The sequence below is a fragment of the Bacillus rossius genome, chromosome 2, assembly GCF_032445375.1.
Source record: "Bacillus rossius redtenbacheri isolate Brsri chromosome 2, Brsri_v3, whole genome shotgun sequence".
Taxonomy (NCBI): Eukaryota; Metazoa; Arthropoda; class Insecta; order Phasmatodea; family Bacillidae; genus Bacillus; species Bacillus rossius.
In genome coordinates, this window is record NC_086331.1 from 14,832,870 (window position 1) to 14,860,351 (window position 27,482).

General features: G+C 39.7%; 1 protein-coding gene and 1 long non-coding RNA gene across 3 annotated transcripts in view; both read left to right on the forward strand.

Annotated features, from left to right (window-relative positions):
* Positions 1-27,482, forward strand: part of LOC134529123 (endothelin-converting enzyme homolog) — a 135,327-nt gene that overhangs the window by 28,366 nt on the left and 79,479 nt on the right. The window lies entirely within an intron of this gene.
* LOC134529125 (uncharacterized) lies at positions 1,015-8,292 on the forward strand. Its single transcript, XR_010074475.1, has 2 exons — positions 1,015-7,666; positions 7,782-8,292. It is a non-coding gene; the product is annotated as an uncharacterized LOC134529125 (long non-coding RNA).

Sequence of the window (27,482 nt, forward strand, 5' to 3'; positions counted from 1 at the left end):
GTGGTATTTTTTTGTTTTGTCTCTCGGCGCCTTGCGCGCGCCGACATGTTATCTCTTCACCACATGGCAGGGCCGCCAACCGCGCGGAACTCTTCTCTACTCCACCCACGTAACACTTAATTTGTAAACAAACTACCCATGCTTTGTATGTCCTAATAATATAATTTTTATGTCACAAAACAAGCACTATAAATAATACTGCATTAAATATAGCAGCAAAGTATTTTTTTAATCTAGGGAAACGTAAATTATAACATAATATGTTTATATAACTTAAAATAATATTAACAATACAAATAATATGATAATATAAACCTTTTGTTTTAGCTAATGTTAAGAAACTTCCATTGTTTACTATTTCTAAGTATCTTAAAATTAACGATTAAGTATTTTAATAATACATAAAATAAATCTAAAAAAGGGTCCATTCATTAAGTAACATAAAATAAGAATATGTTCATAAGTAATTTTAACAAGTACTCTAATCATATTGCATCGTTCACAAGCAAAGTGAATATACTTCGACGTACCATTTCATGGTGTCACCATACACATCCATGTGCCTAGCTTTTGTTTAGATTTATTTCGTGATCACCCAACGAGAGGTGCAATCACTCGTGCCTTTAAGAAAAGGCCTGAATTAAATTGTTTATATACACGGGTTGAATCCCCAATACTTTTTACGCTAGTCATGAGGTGAGGAATTTATTGTAAGATAGAGTACTATACCTTTTTTTTTAACGTCGAGTTTTCTATGAGCAATTTACCAATTAATCTAAGAATGCAAGGTAAAGGATAAATAATATTTTTGTAATTATGAATTTTGAGTAAACAATTTATTAACTTTTATATTTTTTTTGGATCGGTGTTCATTTCCTTTATAAGGTGGTGTACAGCTATGTAATTTTAAACATCTAAATTTTTTTCATTATCCATTTTTCATCCAAATTTGTTGATCTTTCGGGTTTCAAACCCGAACTAACTCAGGGGTGAAATTCCCTCGTAGGTCTCTGCTTCAGCCTGATGGTCTGATCAACCGTCAGAGCTTGAACATATTGAGCCTGTGTGAGTTAAGAAATGTAGGTATCCGGGACCGAGGTGTACTTCGCCTTTTAAGCAAGTCATAAATTCATATCATTCGTCTGATCCATCGTCAGATTGTGCAGAGCTATGACTCAATGCCTTCGACTTCTTATGGACAGCGAAACAATTATGTACAGGGGTTATATTCCCAAATTTAGTTTGTAAGTTACGGGTTACCATACCCATTTACAGGGGTTACAATCCCCATTAGTCACTGAGTGCTCAAGGACGCATTTCCCTTGTTTCGGCCTCAGTGCTTTTCGGCCTCCCTCACAGAGCCCATTTTGTGTTCCTACACGATATCCAATATCTGAGATCAACAGGATGAATTTCATTTCATTAATATAGCAAAGACATAAATAGTTGTAAGCATACAGGTACTTTAAATTTAAGCTTTGAATTTAATATTTTTTTATTTATTAAATGATTTTAAGGATTTATTTTAAATAGGGTAAAGTAAGGTAATTTCGTGACACAGGTAATTTCGTGACATTTTTTATGACGTTTGTAACGAAAATACCATCGGTTTTTTGGAGCTGCATTTTGGTCTGGTAGTTTCAGCGTTCTCCGCTAAATAGTGTGGTATGTATCGTTCGTGTCTTGGAATGCGTCAACGTCACAAAACAAAAGTTTTCGTAAAAGTGAGCAAAGTTTCGTTAAATTTGAGTACTCTTTTGCAGGTTTAACTTCGAATATTCATAAAAGGATCCATGTACATGGTATGTTAGCATTTAATACACAGTTTTGTAGAGAATATAAACCTCTTACAGTGTAAATAATTTTATGATTTTGCACGTCTGCATACAGTTGTTATTGCTTATGTTGTTCATGGCGTTTCTTAGCATTTTTGTCCTTGCTAAAGATAAATTTTCAAAGCCTTTAATATGGATTGATCTTGTAAGTTTTCTAAGCTTGTTAGAACAAAATTATTATGAGAGTTTGTGTTGTAAATTAAGTTTACAATAACTTAGTTTCACTTAGAAAGCTAATTATAGTGTGTCACGAAATTACCTATATCACGAAATTACCTATATCACGAAATTACCTGTATCACGAAATTATCTATAGGCTAACACAAAAATACATTGGCTATTTTTTTTATTTTTCAGTTGAATGATGAATAAATCAAGAAGTAAATACAGAAAATATGACTCCAGACAGTTAATTGCAGCTGCTGAATTAGTTAAACAACAAAATTGTTCACTTTATAAAGCCTCCAAGGAAATGGGTGTGCCATGGAGTTAACTAAGAGACTATCTAAAAAATATCCCCTGTGAAAACAGAAATTAACCTCTGCCAAAACTAGGAAGACCATTCGCTCTCACTTCAAACCTAGAAATTAGTCTGTATAATTACATCATAGAGATGCAAGAGTTAGGATTTGGTTTAACTGTTTCTACAGAAAGGAAAGTAGCACATGAACTCGCAAGAAGTGCCGGCCGTGAAAATTTATTAAATTCAGACAGTGAAAGTGCTAGCAAATGGTGGTGGACAAATTTCAAGAGTAGGTACAACCTCTCATTAAGAGCTCCAGAAAACCTTGCAGCATACAGGGCTTCTATGGCAAATGAAGAAATCATTTGGGATTTTTGTATTAAATTAGAGGAATTACTGGACCGATTGGATATCAAAGAAGCACCTGATAGGCTATGGAACTGTGACTAAACAGGTCTTTCGTATGTCGTGAAAGCAAACAAAGTTGTAACAGCAGTGGGAAAGCGATATGTTTATAAGAGAGTTTATGCAGACAGGGGAGAATCACATACACTTTTGGGATGTGTGTGCGCAAATGGGACATGGATTCCGCCTATGATTATTTTCAAAGGTTTCAGGTGGAACGATAACCTAAAGAGAGATTGTTTGCCTAATGCAATAGTGAAGTTGTCTCCAAAAGGGTCGATTAACAGTGATCTGTTCTTTGAATGGTTCCAGTTCTTTGTAGCCTCCATTCCTCCTGCTCGACCAGTCATCCTCTTCATGGATTCACACGCATCGCATATTAACCCTGAAGTTATTTCGTTTGCGAAAGAAAATCAAATTTTCTTATTTACTTTCCCAGCCCATACAACTCATTTGTTGCAACCGTTAGATGTAGGAGTTTACAAATCCCTAAAATCACATTGGGGTCAACGTCTTAACTCCTACATGAAGGAAAATCCAACGGAAAAACCAAATAGAACAAATTTTCATACGATTATGAATACTGCCTTTATTGAGAGCTTGTGCACTAAGAAAATTACAAATTCTTTCAAGAAAACGGGAATTTATCCATTCAACAAGTGTGCTATTCCTAAGGAAGCTTTTGAACCCTCCAAACTAACGAACAAGCCTCTACCTCAAGAACAGCGGGAAAAATATCAGATATTGGTAGCTGACAAGATCTTGGTCCTGCCATCAATGTCAAGAGACACCCTCATTAACAAACGAAGAGAAAGCGAGACTCAAGTGCAAGATGCCTTACTCCAGTAGGAGAAATTACCATCTTGGGGTCAATAAAATACGCATCATTGAGACCTACCACTTCAACTTTAGATGCTGCCCTACCAACATCGAATCCTGTAATATCATCGAAGGATATCTTCAACCACAAAGGCTACCCCATCAACTTCCAAGGCTACCCCATCAACTTCCAAGGCTACCCCATCAACTTCCAAGGCTACCCCATCAACTTCCAAGGCTACCCCATCAACTTCCAAGGCTACCCCATCAACTTCCAAGGCTACCCCATCAACTTCCAAGGCTACCCCATCAACTTCCAAGGCTACCCCATCAACTTCCAAGGCAACCCCATCAACTTCCAAGGCTACCCCATCAACTTCCAAGGCTACCCCATCAACTTCCAAGGCTACCCCATCAACTTCCAAGGCTACCCCATCAACTTCCAAGGCTGTCCCATCAACTTCCAAGGCTGTCCCATCAACTTCCAAGGCTGTCCCATCAACTACCAAGGCTGTTCCATCAACTTCCAAGATTGTCCCATCAACTTCAAAAGCTTTGACACCAACATTAGAACCGTCCATATCTGGTCCAGAACTTCGCGAATGCAAGACAAAATCAAAGGAAGTCCAAATTCTTGATGAAGATTGGATCTGTGGTATGTGCGGGAACAGTTATTTCATAAACGTTCAAATAAGAAATGGCGCTAAATGTGTACAATGCTGTTATTGCTTGATGCCTTATCATGAAGAGTGCCAACCTGCTGATTCTGGGGAACTATTTTTCATGTGTGATAATTGTGCTAATGCTGAAAGTGAGTTTACCGAGGTAAGCAGCTAAATAAACTAGACTAAACCTAATTTTTCGAAGGTTATTTGAACATTTTTTATGATGAAATGAAGAAAACAGCAATTAGAATGCATGTTACAAGTTAAAATTATATTATTTGTTATTATAGTTGATATTTGTTTGAAAATATTTGTATTGTTATTGTATCACGAAATTGCCTAACCCCTATCACGAAATTAGATACCCATATCACGAAATTACCTGTCAAACTATTTAAAATTTGAAATTAAATTTTGTGTTGAAAAAATGTATATAATGGTAAGTATATTACTTATAATGTTAGTATTACACAAATGTTAAACAATTTTGGCCAAATACGACAATAATTGTTGAATAAAACAATATTTATTAGCGAAAAATTAATTTTATCACGAAATTACCTTACTTTACCCTAATTCAAATCAAGTTTAAATGGACTATATTTAATTATTAATCTTGTCTTGGACTTATAAAGTGTTACAGTCAAAGGTCATGGAATTAATTCTGCTTTATTACAAGTAGTAGGGCAACAGGCATTTTTTTCTTTTTTTCTTTTTGCTCAATAATAATAATATAATCAATCATATTAAAATACGTATTCCCCAGAAATTAAGCAGCTACGAGGTGACTAGTCTCATTTTAATATTTAAGGTAATCACCAAGAAGAGTGAAATACTTTCAACCCCCAACGAGAGGTCCACTTAATTAATTTGGGTATGTTTGAGCATCCCGTTTCTAGACTAGCACAAGCTAGGTAATTTAAGATATTTTAATTTTTAATTTTTACATACGTAAGTTCAGTCTTTAACAAGCTACTTGACGTAAATAGTTTTAATTTTTTTTACTCAGAAATACCTCTCTGATATTTTTTGAATCTTCATGAATCTTGTTCCACGATTTCATATATTTAATTTCTGATTACGTTCCTTTTTTTTAATAACCATAATTCGTAAAGTAAGCAAGAATATGTTTGTAGTGTTTTTTTGTACTGATTTTGCGTTAATACTTGTACATGTTTATTTCTTTATTTTCCCTTGCACGTAAATGTGATGTACAGTGACGTACATAGAGTCTGAGCACTGAAGCTGTCACATCTAGCCATTTTTCTTTTTTCTTTTGCATTCTACCCCAAAGTTGGATTTCTTTTACATCGTTATCGATGAGATTGTTTATTTAAGTAAGAGCGACGTGACTTCCAGACGGCAAACTGGTTTCTTTTATGTGTTTTTCTAAAATAGGAGCTAGGTCAAGCTAGCCAACGAGCGGCGCAAAAGTTAGGGTCCTCTGAGCCAACGAGCCATGACCAAGGTCCTCTGAGTGAAATATCTCATGACCATTTTCGAGTGTTCTTTGGGTTACATTCCCACCACTCATCTTTGGACGGCCTATGTTCAAACCCCCTCTCAGGCAGTGCGAAGTCTATCAGCAGTCATGGAAGATCTAACCGCTCCATTATAATTTATCCCTTTTTGATTTATAATTGTTGGTTTATTGCATTTTACATTTTTTTAAATAATTTAAATTTGAGTGCGAAGAGTCGTTAATTTATCGTTTTGTTTCCAGAATACATTTAAATAATAAATATTAGTTAATAATAATAAACATCAGAGTGGTATGCGCTGAAATTTCTTAATTTATCGAATATTTAATATTTTTAAATTCATTCTCTCCTACGGATTGTTGATCTGTTGGGGTTTTCATCCCCAATCATTTAAAATTCCGCCAAGGGAATACCACCCATAGGCCCTGTGTCACTCTGGGACTGAGGTTCTGTTTCGCCTTCGGGCAAGCAGCAAATTCGACTGTCTTCTCCATCGCCTGACTGTGCAGGGCTGAGTCCCAATGCCTTCGGCTTCTTATGGAAAGACTATTGTACAGGGGTTTACATTCCCACTTTCATTATTTTCAGGGGTACACAAATCCCCACCTTTCTTTACTGGCACCCAACGGACCAAGTTCCGGTTCCGGCCCAGTGTTTTAGGCCCGCCTCACAGCGCCCATATTTAGAGTTTTTGTCAAGTGACACCATTCCCAACATCTGAGATCAACTTTCCTCATGACATCATTCACCGTTAAGGGTAATTTAAATAATTATAATACATCTTCGAATTGACCGTAAAAATCTTTTTTGTAAGTAGTAGGATACAGGCGAACCTGGTACTAGTTTTACTAATAAATGTAGGTTTGTTTTTTATTTTCCCTATATGCTCCGCATTCAAGCGGGGGAGTATGTGCCGAATCAGTGCTACTTTAGGCACGATTTTTTTTATTTTCTTATTTTTACAAAATTTTAAATTTTTTTTATAACTTCAATTTTCCTCCTTCGCCCGCTGCTTTCGCCCCCATCCAAACGGGTTCGGTCGAGTGTACCGGCAGGTTAGCTTGTTGAGCAGTATAGTGCTCTCACCGCCGTTTCCCACCAAATTTGCTGGGTCTAGCCGACTACAGGGCTATCATCAGCAACGGTATCCACTGGCCGTCGCGTCTCGTCACGAGTTTAGCGCTACGCGTGACGAAAGTAGCCACCCTAAGCTTCCCATGGTCACCCCAACCCCTTCTCGGAGGTGTGCTGAAGTTTGCGGTCTCTAACACGTTTTGGTGTCCTTTTTTCAAGCTCCGCCGCACGTCCCGACGCCTGGCCGGCGAAGTCTCCCAGGGCAGGTCATTCACCGGACATACCCCCCACCCCTCCCTGGTCCACAGCGGTCATCGGCCAGCCGGGGCAGTGACCAACCTCAAGGCCAAAATCCCCCCCACTTGCAAAATGGCGGCCACCAAGTGCCGCGATGGTCTCTGCGAGACTCCGATCTGCATGCCCACGCCATCTAGCGGCGAAAGGACGAACCAGCTATCCCCTATCCCCTCCAGAAGAAACAGTCGACCTCACACTCAGTCGATAGGTCGCCGGAGCCCTTTTTTTTTCTTTCGGAGCCCTTCGGAGCACTTCGGGTTTCCCGATCCCCTCCTCCAGAGGAACAGACGACCGGACTTAATTTTAAGTTAGCGTCCCGGCGCCATTTTCAGGGATTTTGAGGGCAGCTCTCGTCCAGCGCGCATCTTTGCAACAGGTCGCAGTAACGACCAGCAGCTATCGTGATCCGCTTTCGGCAATAATGTAGTGGCTTCTGAGCCAGGCCATGTCGCCTAGATTTTTTTTAGTTTTTCTTAATAGCTGCCCAAATAGCTAAGTTTAACTTTAGTTTTTTTTTTTTGGTTTTCGCCATAACTATTTCTTCTATGGCTACCGCGAGCTCCCGTGCCGCGCATCCCCGGATCACCCCCAGGGACAGCCACTACCTACTTCACCCTGCCAGCTAAGGTAAGCTGCACTTCGTCCCACACAAACCTGTTAGGTTGCCTTTTTTTTGGGCTTAACTTCGCCCGTCATAAACTGCCTGCTAACCAAGCTAATCCAGGTGGATTATTGGTTACAGGCAGGGTTCCAGAATCCCAGAGGGTTCCAGAATCCCAGAGTACTTCAAGGACCCCAGACCAGTTCAAGATGGCGGCCCAGTTCCGGCGCCACATTTTGCACCTCAACATGTAACTCGTGAGCCTCTATAACGGAGTCTCCCTCCATCTTTCGGCACCCCTCAAAAAGAAGTGAAGAACAGTTTATAACTCCGCCAGTTTTAGGATGTTTTCCATATTATTATAAAATATTGTATTTTAAACACATATATTTGTTTTATGAGCCTGCGAGCTCAATGTTCCTAAACAGTTGAACTTAGCATAGTATGAAATGGTGTCCCCCCCCGGCCCCTCTTTCTTCTTTTTTTATTCGTTAGTTACTCAATGTAATGTATCAAAAATAAGAATCTGACATTGTTAGCAGTTTTGTTTGTAATGGCTGTAATGCCGTAAGATATTTTATAATGTAAGAAACCTATCAATGAAAAGATACTAAACTACTAATCAACAGTAAAAGCCTCTAATAAAACCAAACCATACGAGTGTTTTCATTTGCTGCTACTTGAAACCACAATCCACGTAACCTTTCCTACTGTCAGGGAGGTTAATTTTAAATTGTGTTTGTAAGTGGGCTGTGCCCCTCTGGCAAGTTCTTTTAGATAATTAGCCTGACGCTTCCACCGGACATTTATTATCAATAATTATGGTTTTGTTTTGAGCACAGCACCACGGTTACAAAATTGTAGATTTCATTTCACTGCTTCTTTGTATCTATACAAAATAGTGATAATTCAATAAAAATGATTCAATTTTATACATAAAAGTATGACATCATTTCATCAATGTTTTGTTATGACGTTGTCACGTTAAACCATCGTCCGTAAACCGACTTTTCAGACAACCAATTTTTTAGTGTTTAAATAAGCTTTTACTGAGAGTATTGCTAGTACTATATATAACAGGCATGGGTCAGCCCCGCGGTGAACAAATGTTCAACACTTGATGGCAATACTTTTAAGGTCTCGATTGCGGAACGCAAGACTAGTCCGGGATGTTGAGTGAGACACTGAATTTGTTAGATGAAACATTTGAAATAACTACTTCAATGCTTGTCATAATTTGTATTAAACACAGAGTTCTACACCGTTAGAAATCACAGTAAATTTTTGTACTTTTCAACGAGGAATTAACCTTGAATAAACGTAGAGGTCTTCGTAATTTCAAATAACTGAACCTTCTTAGAAAATACGCTGCAATTAGATTTACGAATTGTATGTTTCGTGGTAGAGACCTGCAAAATTCGTGGTTTCGATGGCCTTCAGGATAGACTTCACATACCCCTGTACACTCGGGCAAATAACGCAAGTTCATTGGCTGCCGACTTGTAAGTCGTCTCAGCTGGTTTGTCTGTGATTCGATCCTTCTTTGGTTGAGGGTTTATAACTGGTTGGGATTCGTCCATATGAACAGTAAGCCAATAGCAAAATTATCTAAGAGGTTTATGTGTTTGAATTCACGCCTATCACCGAATGAATCCACGAATTTTGCAGGTCTCTATTTCGTGGTAAACAAAGATAAACTAACAATGGTGTTCTTAACAAGTTTTTGAAATGATTGTAATATTCCAAGAATATTCTTTTGGATTCATTTTCGAAGAAAGTGATCTCAGTGTTCGTAAATTTACGAAGATAGCTGTGCGTTTACGAAGTTCCCTTTGATAATCTGTAGCCAGCGTTCTTCATAAACTGAATGTGAAAATTTTTAACAATATAACATCAAAGCCACAAGACGTTTGAAGGAAAAAAAAGGGGGGGAGGTTATAGGAACTGACGACGCCATCTTAATGTCAACAGTTTTTATACCAAAACAATGTCTCTTGAATGCTATTCGTAGTGGGGCGACTGAAATGCTGCCCCTTGGAAGGGCAGCCCTTCAGGAATTTTCTGGCAATGGTTTGTTTGTACAGCGACTGGAAGGGCAGCCCATCCAATTTCTGAAAACATGTTTCTTTAAGTGTTTAAATAATCCTGAAAACTTGCCCCTTGGAAGGGCAGCCCATCAGGATCTTTCTTACAGTAGTGTTTTTGAAAGGTTGTCTGAATTGTTGCCCCTTGGATAGGCATCCCTTCAGGATTTTTCTGACAGTGGTTAGTTTGTAAAGTGACCTAACCTAACCTAATCTAATCTAACCAAACCACTGTCAGAAAAATCCTGAAGGGCTGCCCATCCAAGGGGCAACAATTAAGACAATCTTTCAAAAACACCACTGTCAGAAAAATCCTGAAGGGCTGCCCTTCCAAGGGGCAACAATTCAGCTCCCTCTTCGTGTAATCAGACACTTTCAAGAAATCTCTAACGGTTCTGCACGCCATCTGGGACCCAGAACGCCTTAAAAAAATACCTGGTTGCACTGCAAAACATTTCCACCTTAAATTTACGAAGAATGCTGGTTATAAACTATCCAGGTATCTTCGTGGATTTACGGACACTGAAATCACTTCCTATGAACATGAATCCAAAATAATATTCTTGGTATACGAACAATCCTTTCAAAAAATTGTTAAGAACACTCTTCTTTTGTCCACGTGTTAGTTATTCTTTGTTTAGAACAAGACGTAGAACACGTATATCTAAATAAGGCTTAGTTCATACGAAGATACAGTTATTTGAAATTACGAAGAACTGCTCGTTTATTTCAGTTAAATTGTTCGTTGAAAGGTCCATACAAGCGCGGCTCCAGAAGGGGGGCGGTGGGGGCGATAGCCCCTCCCGAGACCAATTTTACTGATTAGTGTATATTTATGTTTACTTAAATATTTAATTTCGTATGTTAAACTTTTATCTCATCAAAAGTTTCATGGAACTACAAAGGTTCTGTATTTGAAACTTGTAATTTGTAAATAATATTCCCAGGCCAATAGCTGACCACTTTCATTTTTTGCAAATACGACCTTTCTTTTTGCGATAGGCCGATAGCCCCTCCCGAAAAGTCATCCTGAAGCCGCCATTGGGTCCATAATTCTACTGTAATTTATAACAGTGTCCTCGCAGGGCATATTTGCCTCTACGCGTAAGGCACTCTAAGGAGTTACAGCGAGACAGTGGAGGTTAAAGCTTCTTGCACCCATATTTACCGCTCAAAATAGTTATCAAATCTATCATACTTAAGGTTAAGAATCACACTACGAGCTGGATGTTTAACACATCTGCTTAATGTTGATGATTGGACTACCGGTCTCTCGACGACCCTGATCCAGTCATAAACAAGGAGAAGTAGAGGTTGTCCAATCACGTGTAACTCACCAAATGACGTAGCCTTGTTATCGACCAATGAGCACTCTAAAACGGCCTGGTCATGTACAGGCAAGTGGAGGCTCGCCTAAAGTAAAATGATCGTGGTTCTAGCTCTGCGTAAGGCTATGCTCTGGACAAGCTACACAATCCTCTGCTCACGCGGGAAAATGCCGCCTGCTCGTTGGCTGCTGACTTGTGATCTGCTTCGACTGGGTAGCCTGTGATTCGATGCTTCTTTGGTTTACGAACTCTCAATGGCCCAGCGTCATTCCAGCTCTAAACTGCAAGCCAACGGCAGAATCAGCTCAAAGGTATGAGTAGGGGCATGCTGATTTCGCGAAAAGATTTCGAGACTAGATGAAAGTTAAAACACTGGAGCATCGTGTGTGTTTCGTGATCGGGAGAGTTTCTCCCAGGTACATATTGATTGTAACAACACCGATCACAGTGATTCAGTGCGGAAGTAAACGCGTTCTGAGTGGCTCGGTCAAATAAGGCGACGACTTCTCTCGCAGACGGCCGCCAATCACAAGGAAGAAACCACAGGTGCGGGTATACCTTGTTGCAGTCTAATAGGCGTTTAGATCTTTTCGCGAAAAATGCCGGCCCCTAGGTATTAGTACTTGAATTTTAGCCTGTATCGAAAAAATCCTCGAGTGTTTCCGGCCTCTAGCTAGTTAGTAGGGGCAAGCATTTTCGCGAAAAGATGTGAACACTTATTAGACTACAACAAGGTACACCCGCGCCTGTTGTTTCTTCCTTGTGATTGGCAGCCGTCGGCGAGAGAAGTCGTCGCCTTGTTTGACCGAGCCACTCAGGATGTGTTTACTTCCGCACTGAATCACTGTGATTGGTGTTGTTACAATTGCTATGTACCTGGGAGAAACTCACCTAATAACGGAACACAGACGGTGCTAAAGTGTTTTAACTTTCATCTAGTCCAGAAATCTTTTCGCGTGATCTGCATGCCCCTACTAGTTAGTATATTCAGTAAGGTCAAAGAAGGAATAATGTGAGTGTTTTTTTTTTTTTTTTCAAAATTTTCGAACCAATCGTGAGGCAACTGTTTCTGCCACGTATTCATCCGCGGCACTCTGGGCTCGAATGCTCTCGTCCCTCTGTGCGTCGGCGTGGACTCATCGCTGCTTCCCCAGTTCTCCTCAATCTCCCGGAGATCTGCAGTTGATGTTTTCCACTCATCTCTCCCGGCCCACGCCCCGCCCACCACAATTACCGCTCATTGAAACCACTGAAACAACGACGAGAACATTGCTGGCGCACGGCTTTTTTCTATTTTTTTTTGGTACGAAATCGCGTCGCGTTCGTAACATCTGAAAAAACTCCGAAGTTTGTTTTCCTCTCGTTACAGCTTAGGAACATTTGTGAGGAAAAACTGATTATTTCCTACAAAAAAAATTGTTGTCTGTAAAGTAGGTTTACGGACTATAGTTTAACGTGAAAACGTCATAACAAAACATTGATAAAATGATTGCATAATTTTATGAATAAAATTTAATCATTTTTATTGAATTATCACTATTTTGTATGGATACAAAGAAGGAGTGAAATGAAATCAACAATTTAATTGATAAATTTATTTTTATTTGCGCTCATTAATTCAAATATGTTTATTAATTAAACGAAGAGATTATTTTAACTATAACTTATATACATGTTTGCTATTTAACTTCTTCCAAACTGTGTTATTATGTTAATGATAGGACGATGATAGGAAAAGTAGGAAACGAATGGCAGTGTTTCAAGTTTAATGTGCCTCGAAAAAGTCAAATTGATGGTTGTTCCAATCGAGCGGAAGAGAGATAGGTGCGGCGCAAGCGTACAATAAGCGTAACGGGACACATCGTAACGAGACAATGTGCGTAACGGGACACTTTTTTGTGCGTGCAGCCGGCGATCATCGATTTATTAGACGTTGTCACGTCAAAAATGGCTGTCACCACATGCGTTATAAATAGAGACCTGCAAAATTTGTGGTTTCGATGGCCTTCAGGATAGACTGCACATACCCCTGTACACTTGGGCAAATAACGCAAGTTCATTGGCTGCCGACTTGTAAGTCGTCTCAGCTGGTTTGTCTGTGATTCGATCCTTCGTTGGTTGAGGGTTTATAACTGGTTGAGATTCGTCCAGATGAACAGTAAAGCCAATAGCAAAATTATCTAAGAGGTATATGTGTTTGAATTCTAGCCTATTACCGAATGAATCCGCGAATTTTGCAGGTCTCTACTTATACCTTTGAATTTTTGTCTTTTGATTTTCTTTCTATTAAAAATAATCATTCATCTTTTCTTACGATGACTGAGGTACTAAGCCTATGTCAATTTCTAAATTTTTGATTTATAACCTTTGAATCATTTATTTTTAGATAATTTTGTTGTTACGTAACTTGTCATTCCAGAGAATGTTTTCTAGTCGAAACTCCGGTTATTTTGGGACACGACCTCCCTGCGTACCGAACCAGCAACACTGGGAGGTGTAGCCAGGAAGAATTTTTTTATAATTGAAAATATAAAGAATGCCGAACATCCCCGAAAAAGATTAGTAATTCGGTGACGAATTAAAATAATGATCATAAAAAAAACTGCAAAATTTTCGTTATCTCCAGTCTCCAGGCTAGTCTGCATAAACGTGTGCAGGATCAGGTCGTCGATGTCACGTGTTCATTGGCTGCAACCACATACCACCATCTTCTCCCGATCGCACGTCAATTGGTCAAGTGTTTGAAGGTAGGGGCAGGGCCGAAACTATGACGGGGGGGGGGGGGGGGGGGGGGCAAGCGGGGCATACGCCCCGGGCGCAAAGCTGTGGGGGCGCCAAAATCGCTTGCATTGTAATTCCTACTACAACTGGTCACTGGTAAAAAGTTTTTTTAACTTGCATGCCAGGAATGTCTAATCTGATTTACAATATAACGTCTCAACATATATTTAATGAACAAGTCTAGTGATTATACGGACTACTTTATGGACATAGTGAGTTCATGCATGGAAGGTACAGTAGCACAGAAACTGTTACATGTAGGTATGGAAAATGCTTAAATAGCACCATTTTTCCGTGAGAGGGCCCCCGGACCCCCCGCTTTATTGGTGTGGTATGTGCAAAAAAAGAGGGGGGGGGGGGGGGCGCATGAATCCATTCATGCCCCGGGTGCCAGAGACTCTAGTTGCGGCCCTGGGTAGGGGCATGCATATTTCGCGAAAAGATTTCGGGACTAGATGAAATGTAAAACACTGTAGCATCGTCTGTGTTTCGTGATTGAGAGAGTTTCTCCCAGTTACATACCGATTGTAAAAACACCAATCACAGTGATTCAGTGCGGAATTAAACGCGTCCTGAGTGGCTCGGTAAATAAGGCAACGACTTCTCTCGCAGACGGCCGCCAATCACAAGGAAGAAACAACAAGTGCGGTTATACCTTGTTGCAGTCTAATAATTGTTCAGATCTTTTCGCGAAAAATGCCTGCCCCGATTGATAGATGTTTAACATCAGCATTTATTCCTTCAGGGCGTGTCAAATAACCCGTGGATATAGACCGTAAAATTTCGTGGATGTTTGTAGTTAGACTGCAAACATCCATGTATTAGCATTGCTTTGGTGATAGCTAGAGACCCGGAAATTTCGCGTATTCATTTAGTCGCAAGCTAGAATGCAAACCTACACACTGTCGCACTGTGTTCGTGATTGGCCCGCAGTTGTTTGGACACGCCCCTCTACGACCGTGAGCCAATGATACCCAGCTAGGAGAGAAGTAAGCGAATCAGGTAGTGCCAAATAACAAGGATAAAAATGTTCTCGCTAAGAAATCAACCAATGGGAAAGTAAACATGGGTCGAGCACACCTATAACTTTGAATTCTACCCTGAGGCCAGAAGAATCCGCAAAATTTCCGGGTCTCTACTGATAGCTTCCCGGTGGTACCACCATTCCCATACACGCCTGTGGACCGGTTAGCAGTAGAGAGATAAAATCGCACCGACCCACTCAAAAGAAAGGGCGGTTCAACATAAGAAGCCAGCCAATGGGAAGCATATAAGGGTGCAGTATACATTTTATCCTGACACCAAATGAATACGCGAAATTTCCGGGTCTCTAAATTTGATCTAGTGACAAGGATCATTTAGATGTTCGAATATTTGCAACCTACTGTGTGATAAAATAAAAAAAGGTAAGCCCCCTAGGTGAACATAACGTCTTAATAAAAAAATAATTATTTATCCTCCAGAATTTTATTATAGTTACGTTGATGGAACTGATAGTACGCGATTACACTGGTACAACAAGTTAATAATATTTTACTCTTTTGAAAAGCCTCTGGGAAATGATCCGTCCTAAATATTTATTACATAGTTTTCTCCCACCTTATTGTCCGACGCGTCAGTTTAGTTTTCCTGCGAAGCGTTGCGGAACGTTGCGCCCGTTGCAGCTGATGGAGACGTCATCCTCTTGGTCACCCCAATCTGACCATCACCGTGGATGGACGGCGTCAGCGTAGCCCAATCGGCAGCAACCCGTTCTGCTACAATAGGCATAGCCGAGTCACTGAAGAGCCGATCACCCCTTTGCAGGCTCCCTTGTCGACCGGTTACGTTTCTGCTGCCCGAGGGACCCTCGATTGCTGTCCCCTCCAAGTCTCTCAGCCCTTCACTGCATGCTCGCCGAGACTTCCAGCACGTCGCGTAACGTCTCCCGCCTGACCACTCCGTCGCTCCTCTGCCACCTTCACAGTCCTCGCCGCTCACCACCGCTAGTGGCGCTGCCATCACCAGTGGCCCTGCCATCACCTTGCGCATGCGCGACTACCAACCACCGTGTCACTTGAGCCCACCTGACGTCACAGCGGCGCGGCCGTTTAAAACGGAATAACTGTTTCAAAGGGGTTGTCTGTAAAGTCGGTTTACGGACGATAATTTTACGTGATAATGCCATAAGAAAACATTGATGAAAAATTGCATACTTTTTAATTTTCAAATATTATTTACAGTTTTTGCAAATTTAATTTAAATAATTTGTTTTAATATAATAACGAACAATTAGTTATAGAAATATACTGAAATCAAATCAATGTCAAAAAATTGTTAATTTGAAATGACGAAATCGGACAAATGAATCAAATTGTTTAAATTGCTGCTTTTAAAAATCCCGCCTTAACCTGTTTGATGTTATAAAAGATTTTCTCGCACGGTGGTTGGCCGGTTCTTGCACGCTAGGCTCAGGCGGAACGTGTCAATGATTCATGCTTTTCGTGCGTGCAGCCGGCATTCATCGATTTATAAGACGTTATCACTAGAGCCACGGAATTCTCGCGCATTCATTTAGTCGCAAGCTAGAATGCAAACCTCCACACTGTCGCACTGTGTTCAAAATTGGACCGCAGTTATCTGGACACGCCCCTCTACGACCGTGAGCCAACGATGTCCAGCTAGGAGAAAAGTAAGCGAATCAGGTAGTGCCAAATAACAAGGATAAAAATGTTGTCGCTAAGAAATCAGCCAATGGGAAAGTAAACATGGGTCGAGCACACCTATAACTTTGAATTCTATCCTTAGGCCAAAGGAATCCGCGAAATTTCTGGGACCTTAGTTATCACGTCAAAAGTGCGAGTTCCGTTGTAAGAACTGTTCGAGACGACAGTTTGGCGGGCTCGAGGACACCCTCCCTGGAATGCAAGTGCTGGAAGAAAGAAGCTGGTGGACGTGAAGGCGCCTGGAGACTGGACCTCCTTACGCGCCCCTTGCTGGGCGGTGAGTCACCGCACTCACGCTTTGTTTGTCCTTTAATGCGCTCGGCTGTTATCGTTATTCCCGTGCCGCGTGTAAACACCGCCTAAGTGCCGGGGAGCTCCACGCCAAAGTAAACTGTATTTTTAGCCGTTTCAAACATTCTCGTTGCACTACGTTATCCAAAGTTGAGAGCGCAGTAAAATAGTGTGTGGAATTCATGGAAAAATATCCGAACACGGTTAGAGATTGGTAGGGACCGGAAAAATTCGCGGGTTCAATGACCTGTAGGATGAACTCCATAGTTCTACGTACACTCGGTCAAAGTCACTCACTCATTGGCTGCTGTCTTGTGAGACGTCTCAACGTAGCAGCCTGTGATTCGATACAGCTTTGGTTGAGTGTTTCTCATTTGCCCAGAGTCATCCAGATGAGTTGTGAGCCAATACCAGAGGCAGCACTGAGGTATAACTATTTGTATTTTAGCCTATCGCGAAATGAATTCGGGAATTTTTCCGGTCTCTAGTGATTGGTAGGGGCAGGCATTTTTCGCGAAAAGATATGAACACTTATTAGACTGCAACAAGGCATACCCGCACCTGTGGTTTCTTCCTTGTGATTGGCGGCCGTCTGCGACAAAAGTCGTTGCCTTATTTGACCGATCCACTCAGGACGCGTTTACTTCCGCACTGAATCACTGTGATTTGTGTTGTTACAATCGATATGTATCTGGGAGAAACTCACCCAATCACCAAACACAGAGGATGCTACATTGTTTTAACTTTCATCCAGTCTCGAAATCTTTTCGCGAAATCTGCATGTCCCTTGTGATTGGAATAATAAATGAGCCAATCTTGAGCAGTTCTGTGCATTGCCTTCAGAATAAATCCTTGCAACTTGACAAAAAATGTAATTTTAATTGTTGGGCTCTTGAAGTGTATCTTCTTTGCTGAGGGGGCTACAATTTTCAAGCGTTACGAAAATTCTTTCCGATCGCATGAGGGGGATACTTAGGTATGTGGTGGGGGGAACGGTAGAGGAATAGATGGCAGGGGAGAGGTAGAAATGATGCAGCATACTTGCGCACTTTCATGCTTGTGCATTTTCATGCTTGCACACTTGCATTCTTGCAGACTTGCAGGCTTGCACACTTACATTCTTGCAGAATTGCATGATTGCACACTTGCATGCTTGCATACTTGCTAGCTTGGACACTTATATACTTGCTCACTTGTATACTTTGATACTTGCATACTTCGCAATAGCATAATTTAGCACTCGCATACTCGCGTATATATCTATTGATTAAATCAGCCAAAGAGAATTATGTTTCCTTTACCTAATAATATTATAAGCAAGAAGTTTCACTTATGTCATGTGTGTACTCCATGCATTTATTGAAAATTCACACACACACTTTCGGATTAACATTGATTGGCATGGCTCGGATTAAATGCAGTTCTTTATTTTAAAGTGATTTTCGCCCTTTGCTGTACGATTCTCTTGTGTAGTTTCTTAGTCTGCTTAAGCAGCAGATAAAATACACCGAAGAAGAAAAAAAGCCTTATTCTGGTCGTATGTTCTTTGGATGCAAGAAGGGACACCGAAGTGGAGGGAAGTGAGTGTATTGGAATGGAATTTGGAAACAACCATAGAAAACCTAGGTTAGAATGATACAAATTCATTTTTGTTCCGCTTGTTGAATAAATCACAGCCTATAGAGCTTTAATTCTTTGCTTTGTGCAGGATTTAAGTGGATAAAATACAGTTGGGGTACTTACGTTCGCCAAGCCTCTATTTATGTTTATAACTAAATTAAGATTACTCAATGGCAGGAGTTAATGCGTCATATTCTTGTTGAGAGAAAAAGTCTTTGGTTTGATCCCAGAACCCAGTGTGACTCATCAGTTTATTATCGTTGTGTTTGGAGGCAGTTGGTTGGAACCCACTATAATGTTTGAGCACACATCGCTTCAACCTTATTAGTTATTAGTGATACCTTTTCCCATTACCTCATTTTTCATTAATCAGAAACACCCCCCCCCTTTTTTCATATTATAGACGGAAAAAAATTTCACATCCATATCTGTCTTTCTGGTCGAGAAAATTCATAAACATTTCGGCTGTACTGTTCATGGCTACCGGAATGTATATGGGATTTTTCGGTACGTCCACTATTTTATAACTAGGTGGAACTATCGAAGCAAACTCATGGGCCGTAGAGTTTTTTTTACTGCTTGAGAAAACAGTGACCTGTGACAATACTTTTGATTCTTATAACATCCACATACAATATATTAGCTAGGGTTGTTGATCCATGCACTTCATTTGCATCATAAAGCATGCTTTTGAAACTATCATGGCCCTAGGGTATCATCACTCTTAAAATCCACCATCATGTCATCACTGAACATTACAGAGTATAATGCGCTAGGTTTTAATCTATAAATTAACTATAAATCTGCTGGTAATCGCTGCTTAGTATATTCCTGTAAATCCTCAGTTTTGTAAGTGCCTGTAGGCTATTTTATTTTATGCTTCTGGACCCCTTCCTTCTTGACATAACAGAACACGTTATTCAACTCATTCACATTGTGTATTTAACTGTATGTTAAAAGTCCAGTACAGCCATTTCCCATGAGACCTCACTGAGGTATAGAGGCAGGAAATGCATTGAAAGAAGCATAGAAGTTGACGCCGATAAAATTAAAGGTATAGAAATTTCAAGACAACTCTAACATTCAAAACATCATATATTTTCAGGATAGTTCTTAACATACTATATAATTTTTTGCCACCTGCATTGTGTGAAGCTAAGCTATCCAGTAAATACTAAGTGTCCAACCTATATTTTACGGCTCTAGTAAATATACACCATGTAGAAACTTTAAATATAAATGCTCAGAGTTATATGTGTTTGGCATTTGCAGCCTAATGTGATTGTACATTATTTTATGGTTTCTCAAATACTTGCGTGATTACATTGGTGGGGCCAAGCCCCCGAAACTACCAAGATATTGAACATTACACCCTCTTTTAACGTAAGCCATCCAATGGTTGCCGGGTCTTTTAGGAATGTCTGAATTAAGTATAGAAGTCTCCTTATGCCATGGTTTTTCAGGTAAACCATAACGTTAAATTATGTCTCTAAAATGCGGAATCCATAATATTTTTGCCGCTCTTTTTAGATCGACGGTGGTAAGATGATGATTTCGTAATTTATATTACTATTTCTTCTTGTTCGTTCCAAATTGTCTCTTTCTTGGCCTTCCCTTCACTTGCCCCCTCTCACCATTCTGTTAGCAAAAGAAAGGATGTTTAATAAATTTTATAAAAGAAGAAATAACTTTGAGCCTACATTTGGAAAATATATGGGTCAGAGGGTTTTGAATAATGCAAAATGAGGTAATGAGAAAATATATGCACAAATAAGGTTAGGGCGATAGGTGCTCAACCATTATAGTAGGATCCAACCAATTACCTCCAAACACGTTGATATAAAATTTATAAGGGTCACACTGAGAACTATGATCAAACCAAAGTCTTTTGACCTCAACAAGACCGTGACACATTAACAACACCTGACTTTAAGTAATCTAAATTTGATTATAAAACTAAATAGAGGCTTGGAGAACAGAAATTTCCCAGCTGTATTTCATCATTACACCTGGTTTTTTTTTTTTTTTTTTACAGAAGTCACAGATTTAGCTGTGCATGCGGCTCCCCTAATCGTAATCACGCATCTTAGGGTAGCAAGGGCTGGGAATCTAAATGGAATAACGCTCCCTTTCTTGAACATATTATTTCTGTTTTTATTTTCTCTTCTATTTCTGGTTGGGAATTGAAATTCCGACCCCAAGTTTACATTAAACACGTATGATTTTGTTTATGCTTCAAGCTGCAACTTTCTGTCCAAATTTGGTTTCAGGGTTTTTCACGATCTGGGCTGCTTTTTTCAGTAATGTTTTGTTTTCTTTGGGGCCTGTGACTTAAATTATTGCTTTATGAATATGCTGTGACTGTCAAAAGTACTAATGCCTATGCCACCATTCGCTAGTCATTTTGTAAGCTTTCTTCTGGAATTTAGAAGTTGTATCCTAACAGATGCAATTCTATGGGCAGGTTTTTAAATCACCAAATTAAAATTAATTAAGCCCGTGCCAGTTTTTACCTTCCTTATTGCTCAGTGCATAACAAAACACTGATTGGTTTGTCTATAAGTAGAGACCCGTGAAATTCGCGGGTTCATTTCGTGTTATGCTAAAATTCAAATAATTATACCTTAGTGTTGCTTCTGTCATTGGTTCACTGTTAATCTGGAGGACTGAGGGCCAATTAGAGACCCTCACTCATAGAAGTGTTGAATCACAGGCCACCCAGTCGAGACGACTCACAAGTCAGCAGCCAATGAACAGTTGGCATTTGCCCGAGTGTGTAGAGGATATTGGAGTCTATCCTGGAGGTCATTGAACCCGCGAATTTCACGGGTCTCTATCTATAAGTATGCCTGTTTCATAGTTTTCGGGCTTAGTATTATAAAGTAAGATCGTGCAACATGATATGTCCTTGTCAGTTACCATAATTAATAATGATAATATTAATAAATGTCATGAGCATCATGTTTTCCTCTTACCAAGTACCATACGGTGTATTGTGTCAGGACTGTGGAAAAACCTGTTTGATGTTAACACTGTTGGAACATTCTAATGGAATCCATTTTGAAAATCTTTATTTATACAGTAAGTCGCAGGAACAGGCTAAATATCGTCATTTGGCTCATGAGCTGCATAATATTGAAGGGATAAAATTCTTTCAGTTTCATGAAAATGAAGATGTTATTCCTCCACTACGAGCTCTCCTTAATTTCATTTTCTTTTTTGATGAAGTTTTTTTTGAGAACCAACATGTAATCCAATACTATTACTCTATGGGATGACATGTTTTTGTTGATTGTTTCTACTTGGTGCAAACGTATAACCTAGCTAGGAAACAGCTGTTAAGAAATAATTATATTATTTTAATATTATTCCGGATGGATAATTTGAATTTTCACTATGTTTGTTTTGAACATTTTTCCACCGACATGACCTTTGAAAAGTTTAAATCTATTTGTGCGCATGGTTGTAAGTAGTATACAATAGTATTTCCGGAAACAGGCTTCAGGCTGTGGAGCCGAGAGCCGGCTCCACCATCTTGGATTTGTGACGTCACGGCGGCAAAAATTCCTCAAAATTCCTCAAAAATGACTCAAAATGACTCAAAATTTCCCGTTTTAAGAAAAAATTTCCAGTTTTCGAGGGAAAAATTCCCGTTTCGAAGGAAAATTTCCCGATTTAGTCCTTAAAAATCCCAACGGCTAGAAATGTCCTGATAGAGGCTTAAGCATCCTTAACTCAAGCCTCAGTTAAGCCTCTATCAGGATGTGACCTTGACCTTTGACCTTGACCCCGACGGCCATCTTGGATCCACCATCTTGGATGACGTCATTTCGTTTTCTCGAACATTCCGGCATTGTGTTATCGGCCATTTTGAATTATGACGTCACCGTTGCAATTTCCGTTACGGCCGCCATCTTTAAATTTATTATCCGATTTTAATGAAAAAAATTTAAAAATTATAAAAAAATTTAATAATAAAAAATTTAATAAAATATTTAAAAAACAAACATTTACGACACGGAGCTCGGAGTCCTCGGTTCAAACCCGACGAGTGCAAAAAAAATAAAAATGGCGACCGATCCTTCCCCCGCGGTGGCTGCAGGCATACTGACTCCCTCCACTTTTTTTTCAAAGCATATATATATCGTCAGGTAGTATGACGTCATGGCCGCCATCTTGTCCTCGTCTGCTGGAAGCCATCATCAGTGTATCGTCGGCGAGAGTGCGCTGACGCCATGTTAGTTTAATTCTTATCCGCTAGAGTGCAGTAATCATTTATTATTGCTGTGACACCCGACATCTTGTCATTTGGCCGCCATCTAAAAAATCCATAATTATTTAGCTAGAAATTCGGGAAAAATTCCAAAATTCATTAAATAAATTTGTAATCTATATACTGCTCGATTAGGTCGACTAAGGTCCTTGGTACGATCTAGGACGATGCAAAAAAATTAAATATAACTTCAATTTAACACAATAGTAACAGGTTCGGGGAATTAAACACCACAAGTTCTTTTACAAACATAATATTTATTACATAATTTCTTTCTACTACAGGATCATTTGCGAAAGCCAGCAATCTTATAATCATTTAGTTCCGCAGCGGTGTGAAATGACTAATTCTTAGCTCCAATCGGTTTATACTAGACAGAGTCCAGCCAGAACCTTTACAGACATAGTCCACCTCTTCTTGACAGAGTTTCTGGATACCGTTTTTAACAGTTTGCTTCACATCGTTAGAACTGTAAATTACTGCAGCCGATGTCTTGAATGCACACTTCTTCACTTTGTCATCGAACGGATATGGCTTTCCATATATACAGTCCAACCACAAGTTATATTTCAAAGGTCCGTTTGTTGCTACATCATCAGTAAGCTGATTGATTATCTTCTGTCTGATATCGTCAAGAAAATTACAAATGTCCTTCGACTCACCGAACGTATTTAGATAATAGTAGTCTTTCAACGTTCCACGAAATGCAGACTGCGTCAAGTAGAAGCCATTATCGTTCACTTGTAATGCGCCGAACACAGTCTTAGGTTTATTTTCCTGTTCAGACGTCATACCAATCGGTTGCTGCACATCGGTTTTCTTGCTTGTACGCTCACGAGCCTTCAACCTAAACCGAGGAGTCGAAATTTCTGCAGGTAGTTCAGCAGTAGGCACACGGACTTCACCTTTACAGTTTTTCGCATGTCGTCGCAAATTATCAATTCTAGTAAACCATTCATGACACTCATCACATCGAAACTTCATGCGAGATGGATTCTTCGTGCATTTGCTCCGCTCATGTCTTCGTGCATCATGAGCAAATGCGAACGACGTATCACAGTAGCTGCAAGGATACCGTGGTGATGAAAACGAACCTTTCAGACCCGATCCAGATACTGACGTTGCCGCAGTTGCACCATCTCCAGGCATACTCTTATGAACATCAATGCATCGTTGTTGCGCCGAAACCTTTACTTTCTGCCGAACAGCAGGACCTTTGCATGCCTTCATGTGCGTTTTCATATTATCTTTTCTGGCAAACTGCTTATGACATTTCTCACAAACAAACATTTTACGATATAGGTTCTTGGCACATTCTCTATTCTCATGTCGTCGAGCATTGCTGTTGTTTGAGAAAATCTTGTCGCAGTAACAGCACCGATGTTCGCTAGTTGTCAAATCAGCATCCATTGAAGTCTCCATTGATGGCGAACCAGCGTTCGCCGAGTTTCCCTGTGCAGACAGCACTAGCGGCATTAAAGTCTCTTCTGCTGGCGGTACCACGTCTGTTGAAGTCTCCTCCAGTGTTGACATCGACGTTGCCAACGGGATCTGCTCCACCATCGTCGACGCTGACGTCATGGTTCCCGCAGTCGATGGTACAACCTCCATCGAGTTCGTCGTTAAAGTCGGTAAAGATGCCATAGAGTTCGCAAGAACAGGTAATTACGTGATTAATGCACCAGAAGAAACAAAATAGGTGATCCTTACACCGACGACGTCAGTAACAAACTAAGCATCCTGTTGTCTAGAGCTCGCTTATATATAAATGCACCGTATGGAACAATACGCTAGTCAAATCAAGAACCATTTACAATAATACTAGAGTCAAAACAACATTAAAAATAGAAGGACCATCAACGAAAAGACAGCACATTTGGAAGCACCGACAACGAAAAGGCAGCACATTTGGAAGCACCGACAACGAAAAGGCAGCACATTTGGAAGCACCGACAACGTAAAGGCAGCACATTTGGAAGCACCGACTACGAAAAGGCAGCACATTTGGAAGCACCGTCATCGAAAAGGCAGCACATTTGGACGCACCGACAACGTAAAGGCAGCACATTTGGAAGCACCCACAACGTAAAGGCAGCACATTTGGAAGCACCGACAACGAAAAGGCAGCACATTTGGAAGCACCGACAACGAAAAGGCAGCACATTTGGAAGCACCGACAACGAAAAGGCAGCACATTTGGAAGCACCGACAACGAAAAGGCAGCACATTTGGAAGCACCGACAACGAAAAGGCAGCACATTTGAAAGCACCGACAACGAAAAGGCAGCACATTTGGAAGGACCGACAACGAAAAAGCAGCACATTTGGAAGCACCGCCAACGAAAAGGCGGCACATTTTGGATGCATCATCGAATAAGGAAGCACATTTGGAAGCTCCATTAACTAAAAAAGGCAAAAAGGAAGCACAAGTTACGAGATCTAAGTCTTAGTAAGAAATCATAATACAAGAAATAAAAACATTACATTCTTATAATTTAAATTATTTATTTTATTGCTTTACATTATACAAATGCAAGTAAAACAAGTCAATATTGTATGTAGCCAGCATTCCTCAGTTCCTTGAGTATGAAGGATATTTCTTTGATGCACGAATAGTTTCCTGCACAAAGCGAACCATGTAGAAGTCTTAGCCGGTCAACCAATATGTTTGGATCTTTCCATGATGTGTAATCATTCTCTTCTACCACCATCTTCTTTGCACCTTTATAATAAATATTATGATCTCTGGTGTCTTCCGTTTTACCACCAACCTCAGGGTAACTTTCATGTTGGAGACGGTGATCATCACAAGCTTGATCAGATTTATTTAATATATCACGTCGTTTCCATCGTTTCGGTCTCAGGACACCGCCACATTCTTCGATCTTGGCAGCTTTAGGTGCTTCATCATAGTCTATGTCTTTGTCAACAGCCTCAGAGTCACTGTAACAATCACCGTAGAAGGAATCGTTTTCACCCAATTTACCGTAATAATTCGATGTTGATGATGTTGAAGTGTCTTCATCGTCTTAATGCTTCCTTTTTAGGAGTCCATCATTTTTACAAAGTAGGAAAGATCTACTTGAATTCGGCTGGAATATATTCTCACTTTTCACGTTAAGGATTCTTCCACTGTCTTCATTCTTCCGTAAATCATAAACCTTCTTCAATTTAAGTTCTTTGTCGAGATCGGAAGAGCCAAGAAAATTATTGTCGTAATGCAGATCACTCTTCCTTAGGCTAGTAGATTCATCGTTGTCCTCTAGCTTGTACGCAGACTTGGCGCTACAAGTTCTGCCATGTCTTTTTAGGCTCTCTCTCCGCGTAAACGACTTGCTACATCGAACACAACTTATCATATTGCGCAGTGGATTTTTAACACAGTCATTCTTCTCGTGTTGTCTTTTATTCTTTCTCAAGATAAACTCTTTACTGCAAAACTTACACCTATGTTCTTTCGATACAGCGTCAGATCCCAAATCGGAATTCATATTAGTTACTGAGAATAATGCCAGATACCAATTGAGTGTTTTAAATTAGATTCAATACTTAAATAGAAATTTTTTCATATTTCATCAGCGAGAATTAATATATCTCATGCAAAAGTACTTTATGCATGTAGTTCTGCTTTTCAACAACAGATGTCGCCACATGTTGCTTGCAGGTAAATAATATTTAGTTATTTTATGCGGGATGCGGGATGCTCACTATCGATCGCAAAAGAAGGATGGCTTCGTTAGACTCCAAGGAAAAGGAAGTTCGTCTTGCATGTTGGTGCTCCACAGATGTCTCATGGCGTAATATTAATTTGACTGAGTAATGATATTTGTTAATTCCACCTGATAAAAATATTGCAAGTTTTGATTTAGTAGCAGAAATTATCGAATTAAATGTAACTCCAAATAAAATGACATGTCTCATTAGAACAAAAAAAATCCATGCAGAGAGCGGTTTCTCAGAATAGTCAGAAACACTTGAACAAACCACAGGAATGATTGCAAGAACACGGGAAAAACCATCAAAATATTGTCAAGAATAATCAGGAGCACACTGAGGAAACCACCATAATATTAACAATAATAATCGGAAGCACACGGAGAAAACCATCATAATATTGACCAGATTAATCGGAAGCACACAGAGAAAACCACCACATGTTTTCTTTGATATCATAAAAATAAAAATAAATTAATAAAAAATTAAAAAAAATTAAAAATGCATAAACAGTTTCTGCTAGCTTGTAAACTTATCATTGTTGAGCAAAGATAGAGTTCTTGTACAAGCCAGAAATTTATGCATTTTTAATTTTTTTTAATTTTTTATTAATTTATTTACTATTTTTATGATATCAAAGAAAACATGTGGTGGTTATCTCTGTGTGCTTCCGATTAATCTGGTCAATATTATGATGGTTTTCTCCGCGTGCTTCCGATTATTATTGTTAATATTATGGTGGTTTCCTCAGTGTACTCCTGATTATTCTTGACAATATTTTGATGGTTTTTCCCGTGTTCTTGCAATCATTCCTGTGGTTTGTTCAAGTGTTTCTGACTATTCTGAGAAACCGCTCTCTGCATGGATTTTTTTTGTTCTAATGAGACATGTCATTTTATTTGGAGTTACATTTAATTCGATAATTTCTGCTACTAAATCAAAACTTGCAATATTTTTATCAGGTGGAATTAACAAATATCATTACTCAGTCAAATTAATATTACGCCATGAGACATCTGTGGAGCACCAACATGCAAGACGAACTT